Below are 9,771 nucleotides of genomic sequence, written 5' to 3' on the forward strand. Positions count from 1 at the left end.
TTGAGAGCACATATCCTATATTAAGATAGTTAAATTCAAATGAAAAGAAAACCCTAACACTCCCTAAGACAATGAACATGACTGAATCTCAGCTATATTCAGTCTGTGAGCCTGTGATCCCTGAAGCAGGCTTCTGTAGGAGTGGGGAAAAAATCTTTTCCTTCTACCCTTCTAGGTTCTCAGCTAGAGCTCTGTAACAAAAGACAGATTAACAAGAGAAAAGCATACAAATTTAATATAAACTTTACATGAAAGGGGAACATACATAAGGAAACGAAGACCCAAAGAAGTGGTTAAGTAGAAAATGGTGGAAAATGTGATAGGGCAAAATGATATGAGCTAAGGGTGGTAAACTGGGGGAAACTTAACAAGGCCTGTTCATTCAGTTTCCTCTGGGTGTCCCTCCAACCCTCAGTCTTCAGAGATAAGGATGCTCCTTTCCTATGGGTATAGCAGGGAATCTCTCACGTGAGAGTCTTATGACCTGCTTCAGGGAGGATGGGGAAGTCTGAATCCTAACTGCACCTTCCATTTCTCAAATTTCTTCAGCTTAAAGTATTCAATATGCTAGGTTGCAATGTTTTGGGGGTAGTATGTCCTGAACCCTGTCCTCCAAAGAATAAGAAATATTTATGTGTGATAGTATGGATAATTCAGAAGAAATTGAAATTCAGCTATTAGGTTTTGTAAGGGTTTTTACTTACTTGGAAAGATTAATAATTTTATATATTTTCTTTTATGCATAGTTTTTGCTTGTTCACTTCAGGGTTAAATAGGGAGTAGTGACAGTAAAAACAAGTTGAATTTCTCTTTTCTCACCAAACAGAACTTTCTTCCAAAGGAATTTTTTTTTAATTCTTTCTCTTCCTTTGCTGTCCTTGTATAAATCATCTCTGCAGGGAGTGGCTCTATGCATTCTCTCATACTCGTTATAGGTGTGTATATATTTTTGTACTATATAACCTGTGTGTAATTTTTTTAAACCATGGGTCACAATACTGGGTTGTGAAATAAATTTACTAAGTCCTGAATAGCATTTTAAAATGAAATGGAATAATGTGGAATTTGTTGGAAGATATCAGCATGCATCACATAGGATAAGGGTAAGTATTGTTTTATAAAACATTTATTTCTGTGTGTGTGAGTATTTGTGTGTGAGCACGCATGTTCACAATCTAAATGTTTTTCTTACTATGCGTTATAGTCATAGAAGTTTGAAAACTGAATGAAATTATATTAAAGCAATACCAGATCCCTGCCTTAATGAGGTTGAAATCTATTTAAACCCTATTTTATTTAACTTTGCAGAAAATAAAAAGATTGTAAAAGATATAATTGGTGTTTTCACTAATTCACCGAAACCATCAACACCATTCAACAGTAAGTATAGTAAAAGAATGAAAATTAAAGATAAATTTCTAAGATCATTCTGTGATATTCTACTTTTTCTAAAGTATAGTTTGTTTTGCCCTGTGTTTTTAATTCCTTAAGTTTTCTTTGCTTTATTGCGATGTTATAATCTGCTTTCTTATTCCTTATCATATTCAATCTGTACTTTGACTATAATGAATTATTTAGAATTACATTCCTAGTATATGCTTCCTTAAAGCAAACAGTTTGTCTCAGTATATGCTTCAGTGTAAGGTATCCCATGACTCTAATACAATTTTCTCTCACCTCTAATAAATTCCACTTGCTTCTTTATCTCACCTATAGTGAAATATTGTAAGAGAAAGTACAAAGAAAACAAGATCTAGCGCATCTAAAACTACTAGGTAGGCGGTAAGTAAGAGAGACTCTAATCCTAGGATAGGGTGCGACTACGTGTTTTTCAGGCTATAGCAGATTTATATTTTCATTTTTCTTTCTCCAACTACCTGCGTTCTGTTTCTGCTAGCTGACCTCATTCTAAGAGCCATTACCTAGCTGTGCTTGAAATGCTTACAGTCTATGAAAGATTGGAGCACGTAGTAGTTTTTACCTTTGAGGGGAAATAATAAATAAAAGCAAATTTTTACAAAAATTTTGCAGAAGTTCAACTTTTAGCTGGCAAGGGGTATGTTAAATTTTGCTTGTTGTTTAAGTGGCTTCTCAAAACAAAGCCCACTGATATGTTTGAAAGCCCTTTAACTCAGAATAACTTTTGTAATACACCTACTCTCTGCAGGTCAGGGTGTTAAGTCTAAGAAAGGGCTTTGCCCCAGCTTCCTCATTTGTTCTCTATTCTTCATGTATTTACAGATTTATTTAAAGAGATTACAACTCTTGATAAGATCAGAAATGATAAGATGCCTGCAAATGAACTGAGCTTCCAACTCTTGAGTGCAGGAATTCCATTAAGCAACAAGACATTCCAGGAGATTCTGGGTCAAGCATCTATTGATGGTGAGCCCTTTTTGAAAGAACAATCTATGTTGAGCTTAATGAAGTCCTTGTTCTACTGTGAGCTTGGGAAATCTGTTTTATATATGCATAGTTTAGATAAACTAGGTCTTAGAAACATAATGAGAACATAGGCATACTGAGAACTAATTAAAAATTAATATTTTTCTCTTGGAAATTTTATTTATTTATTTATTTATTCATTCATTCATTCATTTTTAAGTAGGCTCCACACCCAGTGTGGAGCCCAGTGCAAGGCTTGAACTCACGACCCTGAGATCAAGACCTGAGCTGAGATCAAGAGTCAGATGCTTGGGGCGCCTGGGTGGCTCAGATGGTTAAGTGTCTGCCTTCAGCTCAGGTCATGATCCCAGGGTCCTGGGATCGAGTCCCGCATCGGGCTCCCCGCTCTGCGGGAAGCCTGCTTCTCCCTCTCCCACTCCCTCTGCTTGTGTTCCCTCTTTTGCTGTGTCTCTCTCTGTCAAATAAATAAATAAAATCTTTAAAAAGAAAAAAAAAAAGAGTCAGATGCTTAACTGACTGGACCACCCAGGCACCCCTTCTCTTGGAAATATTTTGAAGAGGCACCCTCTGTTTATCTGGCATCATATTTGTAAAATGTATACATCAAAACTTAATTAAGACAAATAGTATAATTAGAAATTTTTTCTCATTTTAAGGGAACAGGTTCTTGGTAAAACTATTTTAAATTGATTAGTTTTTATCCAGCTAATTTTCAAAAATTAACAAAATTTGCCCATCCCCCCATTTCCTGTCATGGTTATTTTAATGGTTATAAACATTGACACTTTGCCATTTTATAATCCTTATACTTTACTTTTTAGAAAATAGTGAAGTAAGTCTCAAACAAATTTTGGAGGCTTTGAACACAAATAAGCCAGCTCCTGAATTTGAAGGTGGGTCAATCAATATTTCATTTTAAATATTTGTCATAGTTTCCATTACCTTTTGTCGTTATTATTTTTAAACAGTGTTGTGAGGTATAAATGATATACAAAAGCTGTATATTTTTGTAATTAAAGTGAACGGTTTGGTAAGTTTTGATATATACACACACCTATAAAACTACCATCATGATCAAGGTAATGAACACATCCCTCACCCCCAAAACTTCCTCATGCTCCTTTGTAATCTCTCCTGCCATTTCCTATCCTCTTCCTCATCCTCAGGCAACCCCTGGTCTGCTTTTTGTCAGTATAGATTCATTTGCATTTACCAGAATTTTACAAAATGGATATATTCTTTTTTTGCTGGATGTTTTCATTCAGCATAATTATTTTGAGATTCATCCATGTAGCATATATCAGTAAGTCATTCTTATTTATTACTGGATAGCACTCCATTTTATTGATATACCACAGTTTATCTATTACCTGGTGATACACATTAGGCTATTTCCAGTTTGGAGCTATTACAAATAAAACTGCTGTGAACAATTGTGTACGTCATTGTATGAACATAAGCTTTCATTTCTCTTGAGTAATTACCAAAGCTTGGCTGGCTCATATGGTGGGTGTATGTTTAACTTTTTAAGAAACTGCAAACTGGTTTCCAAAGTGGCCACACTATTTTACATTTACATTTCCACCAGCAGTGAATGAGAGTTCCAATTCCTCCAAATCCTTGCCAATACTTGGTATAGTCAGTCTTTCTAATTTTAATCATTCTAGTAAGTGTGGAGTGGTATCTCGTTGTGGTTTTAATTTGCATTTCCTTAATGACTAATGATGTTGAACATCTTCTCATGTGCTTATTTGTCATCTGTATATCTTCTTTGTAAAGTGTCAGTTCAGATCTTTTGCCCATTTTTAAAGTTGGGTTGTTTGTTTTTGTATTTCTGTATGTACATGTCCTTTATCAGAAATACACTTAGCAAAATATTTTCTCTGAGTCTTATACTGAGCAAAATTTTCTGAGTCTCTTCATTTTCTTAAGTGTCTTTAAAAGAGCATTAATTTTAATTTTGATGAAGTTTAATTAATCAATTTTTTTCTTTTTTGTATTGTGCTTTTGGTTTCACATGTATGAAATCTTTGCCTCCCCCAAAGTTACAAAGGTTTTATTGTATGTTTTCTTCTAAAAGTTTTATGGGTTTTGGTTTTACATTTTAGGTGTATGATCTATTTTGCTTTAATCTTTATATATAGAATAAAGTACAGATCAAAGTTCCTTTTTGTTTCGTTTTGTTTTGTATATGGACATTCATTTGTTCCAGCACGGTTGGTTGTTGAAAAGATTATACTTTCTCTATATTTTCTATACTGAATTTCCTTTGTACTTTTGTAGAAAATCATATGTATTTGTATATATATTTCCTGGATTCTCTATTCTGTTCCATTGATCTTTGTCAGTCTTTACACTGATACCACATTGTCTGATTACTGTAGCTTGATAATAAACATTGAAAGCACTCAGGTAGTATCGGTCCTCCAACTTTGTTCTACTTTAAAAAAAGTTGTTTTGGCTATTCTAGGTCTTTTCCATTGCCATGTGAATTTTAGAATCAGTGTAATTTCTACAAAAAGTCTGCTGGAATTTATTGGAGAAATTAAAGGCCCTCATGAATTAAGATCTGTTGGAAAATTTCTTGTCTAATAATGTCTTATTAAAAAGTACACCTTTTCTCTGCAATTCCTTTGTGTACCTCTACTTTGCCTCCTTTTAAATATTCCCCCAGATAAACTAGAGATTATAATCCAAACAGTGATCTTGAGTGTATGATGATTTGTGTAACTCATTGATAAATAGAGGCATGGCTCTAATCCTAAGGACCCCATTTAGAGGGGAGAACTCCTAGAGGTTTGGATAAGACCTGGGAAGAATACAGAGTGCTTCAGCCTGAAAGAACCTCCAACATTTTTATTTTCTTTGTAGAAAAACCCTTACATCTATTACCTCTAATCTTGAAACTCTTCAATTCATATTTCATCTACAGATTTTGTAGCATTTAGTTCTTGTACCTTTTAGGTTAAAAAGTAAAGGCCACTTCTATAGAGCTACCATATGATCCAGCAATTGCACTACTGGGTATTTACCCCAAAGATACAAAAGTAGGGACCCGAAAGGCTACATGCACCCCGATGTTTATAGCAGCAATGTCCACAATAGCCAAACTGTGGAAAGAGCCAAGATGTCCATCAACAGATGAATGGATAAAGAAGATGTGGTATATATATACAATGGAATATTATGCAGCCATCAAAAGGAATAAGATCTTACCATTTGCAACGACGTGGATGGAACTGGAGGGTATTATGCTGAGCGAAATAAGTCAAACAGAGAAAGACATGTATCATATGACCTCACTGATATGAGGAATTCTTAATCTCAGGAAACAAACTGAGGGTTGCTGGAGTGGGGGGTGGGGTGGGAGGGATGGGGTGACTGGGTGATGGACACTGGGGAGGGTATGTGTTCTGGTAAGCGCTGTGAATTGTGCAAGACTGTTGAATCTCAGATCTGTACCTCTGAAACAAATAATGCAATATATGTTAAGAAAGAAAAAAAGAAGAAGAAGAATGTAGCAGGAGGGGAAGAACGAAGGGGGGGAAATCGGAGGGGGAGAAGAACCATGAGAGACGATGGACTCTGAAAAACAAACTGAGGGTTCTAGAGGGGAGGGGGGTGGGAGGATGGGTTAGCCTGGTGATGGGTATTGAGGAGGGCACGTTCTGCATGGAGCACTGGGTGTTATGCACAAACAATGAATCATGGAACACTAAATCTAAAACTAATGATGTAATGTATGGGGATTAACATAACAATAAAAAAATTAAAAAAAAAAAAAAAAAAAAAAAAAAAGTAAAGGCCACTTCCACTTTCAGGCACAATATATTCCTGAAAACCTTAATCCTCCCATACTTCTGGGGGGACTTCTAATAATAGAGTAAAAGTTATGAGGAATAAGCAAAAAATGAAAGGAGCAGCAAAATATGTAAGTAGAAGAAAATTCAGGACTAATATTTTTATACTCTGAAATTTGGGCTGTTTCATATACACAGAGATAAGCCCCAAATTCCCTCTCACTGATACAAAATTAAACATTTCCCTAGGAGATGCAATAATGGCCTATTTTAACTTTAAAAAAACTGATAGTTTTATTCAGTTAAATAAAAAAACCTCAGTCATCCTAATTTTTTTTTACATTAAGACAAAAATAACTGAACATCTCAGGGAAATATGCCTGGAATAAAGGAATATTTGGCTTATTAATTTTGGAATCATAGAGATAATATTAGTTGAGATATATAACTTACAGAATCCTCATGTGTTTTCAGATTTATCTACTGCCCTCCAGACTGTTAACCTGATGGACTGCAACAAAATTCAAATTAACAACTTGCAAGATGCTTTTGATGACCTCAATGTTTCTGTAAAGCCGGAAGAATACCAGATGTTAGAGAAAACGCTTGATGTTGATGGTACATATAATAACTATAAGTTGGCTTTCCAAATAAAGTGACAGTAAATTTTCCATTCCCCTTCCCTGTCCTCCATTCATCGCTGCCCAACAATTTTTTTCTTTATTATCCTAATGGAAAAAACACTCTAACAGAGCAGTTCTATTGAGATCATAAATTTATCTTGATAGAAAAATCTTTGAATAAGATTAATAAGATTTTAAAACCCCCATCAAGTATTCTGTGTTGATTCTGTCAGAGTGTAATTTGTATGTATGTTTTTAGCATCTACTATGTAAATCAGGGAAGATGAAATAATTCTCTGTGAAGGTTGTGCTAAAGTAAAACTGCTTTTAGCCAGGAATAGACTAAGGGAAGACTTTCTTTAGCATCTACTATGTAAATTAGGGAAGATGAAATAATTCTCTGTGAAGGTTGTGCTAAAGTAAAACTGCTTTTAGCCAGGAATAGACTAAGGGAAGACTTTCTCCCCTTGGCGTGAGATATTTATGGCAGGAGATGGATTGAACGTGAATCCTAAGAGCTTTCAGAGAAAACAATATATAATTTTCCAAATTTTGCCAATTATTATGTGGTTTTTAAAAATTAATTTAAAATCAATTCCTAAAGGTATTTTCTTTTTTACAGTATTAAATGGGGCCACTGCACAGCACAACTTCTGGGGGCATGTTGTCATCTGTGTCAACGGCACCCTTTGACGTTAGGCAATGCATGGCCTGCATCGCTATGCAACAGACCTGATCCCAAGTGCCTGTTATATGTAAGGTGTCATGTAATATGTAATGTAATCAAATAAATACAAAGTATTCATATTTAGGAAACTTTCGGTCTAGTTGATGAGGCAAGCTATAAACAACAAGAGGGTATATAACAATATAGGAGATAAAAGCTCAGTGCATTTGCAATGTTACATCGCAGTGCTTTAATAACAGCCGGGGAAACAGTGATGTGATACTGTGATTTGTAATAAGAAATATATATTTGGTCTTCGACCCCATTCCTGGCATAGAGCTCCTAAAACACTTGTAAATTCTTAAGTGATGAGACCACTAGGGGTATCTTTTGTTCTAATAGGCAATTCTGGGTGGGCATCTTGTTCCTAGGTGGGGACTGGTCACCAAAAAGATAAGCCATGCTTAGAACCTTGGAGTTTTTAGCTCTACCCCCAGTCTCCACAGAGGGGAGAGGGGCTGGAAATGGAGTGAATCATTGATCATGCCTATGTGAGGAAGCCTCCATAAAATCCCAATAGTTCAGAGAGCTTCCAGGTTGGTGAACACATCCACATACTAGGAAAGTAACTCACCTCAACTCCACAGGGACAGAGCTGCTGTTCCTGGGACCCTCCCAGATCTCCCAGACCCTATGTATCTCTTCATCTGGTTGTTCATAAATATACTTTATCATATCCTTTAATAAACTGGTAAGCATTAAATGTTTCCCTGAGTTCTGTGAACTATTCTAGCAAATAATTGAATCCATAGGGGAGAAAGTCATGGAAACCTCCGATTTGTAGCCAAGTTGGACATAAATTGTGGGTAACCTGGGGACCTACTACTTGTGATTGGCATCTGAAGTGGGAAGAAGGACAGTCTCATGGGACTGATCCCTTAACTTGTGGGACCTGATGCCATCTACAGGTAGATAGTGTCAGAATTGAGTTAAATTATAGGATGCTCAGTTGGTGTTGCAAAGAATTGCTTGGTGGGGGAAAACAACCCCCCACATCTGGTGTCAGAGTGTTGTGAGTATGGTAGTAGAATGAGAGTAATGAGAGGAGAGCAATTTCATTCATTCAATGAAAGTTTATTAAGCACCTATTGCTTGTTAGGCACTAAATATATAAAGATAAAAGAGCTTACAGTCTGTTAGAGATGACAAGCAATGAGAATACCAATTGTTAAATATCGTGACAGAGGTAAACATAGAGTGTTATGGGAATGTATACAATAGGTACCTAACCCACAGAGGGTTGGATAGGGTAGTCAGAAGAGGCTTCTTGGAGGACATACTGTTGGAGTTGAGTTTTTTTTTTAATTTTTTTTTAAGATTTTATTTATTTATTTGAAAGACGGAGAGCAAGCATGAGAGAGAGAGCACGAGCAGAAGGAGAGGGCGAAGCAGGCTCCCCACTGAGCAGGGAGCCTGATGCGGGGCTCGATCCCAGGACCCTGGGATCATGACCTGAGCTGAAGGCAGACACTTAACTGACTGAGCCACCCAGGTGCCCCTGGAGGTGGGATTTAAAATATGAGTAGGAGCTACCCAAGAATTGGGAGTGTAGGGAAGACGACTGGAAGGAGTTAGGAAGGAATGTTCAGTATGTACAAAGTATAGAAGAACAAAGCTCAAGGAGAAGTCAAGGAACTCTTAAATAGTCCAGTAGGATGTACACCAGTGGATCTCAGACTGATTCACATCTGAACTACCTGGGGAATTTGTTAAAAACACAGATGCTTACATCTCTTGCTTCAGAATATCTGCATCATGGCCAAGGTGTGTGTGTGTGTGTGCATGTGTGTGTTTAACAAGCTTTACAGTTCATGTTGATGTGAATCAAAGTTTGATCATCGACTTGGTGGTGCATAGTGGCAGAAGGAGTGGGGAAGAAAGAATTAAGCGGCCGTATAGTCAAGAGCAGATCCACTAGGGTGTTTTTTTTTCCTCTGGGCAGCAGAGTTTGAATTTTATCCTGAAGGCTCTAGAGGGTCATTGAAGAATTCAAAGTTGAAAGATGACATGACTAATTTTGCACTTTATAATAGGCATTCTGATAGCAGCATTAAGAAAGGGCAGAGGAGGGCAAGATTGGAGGCAAAGAGACATTTTAGAAGGCATGCAGTAGTTCAGGTTAAAAGTAATGTTGAAGTAAGGCATTGGCTCTAGGGATGGGAAGAAGGGAACAGATATGAGTTCTAGGAGGCAGAACTTCATCATTGTTTGGTTA

The 9,771-nt window shown here is 36.5% G+C and overlaps 1 long non-coding RNA gene across 1 annotated transcript; it reads left to right on the forward strand.

Moving 5' to 3' along the window:
• Positions 1-829: 829 nt before the first annotated feature.
• Positions 830-2,379, forward strand: LOC144381027 (uncharacterized). Its single transcript, XR_013445431.1, has 3 exons — positions 830-1,103; positions 1,309-1,380; positions 2,242-2,379. It is a non-coding gene; the product is annotated as an uncharacterized LOC144381027 (long non-coding RNA).
• The last annotated feature ends 7,392 nt before the right edge of the window (positions 2,380-9,771 follow it).

The sequence above is a fragment of the Halichoerus grypus genome, chromosome 2 (genome assembly GCF_964656455.1).
Source record: "Halichoerus grypus chromosome 2, mHalGry1.hap1.1, whole genome shotgun sequence".
Taxonomy (NCBI): domain Eukaryota; kingdom Metazoa; phylum Chordata; class Mammalia; order Carnivora; family Phocidae; genus Halichoerus; species Halichoerus grypus.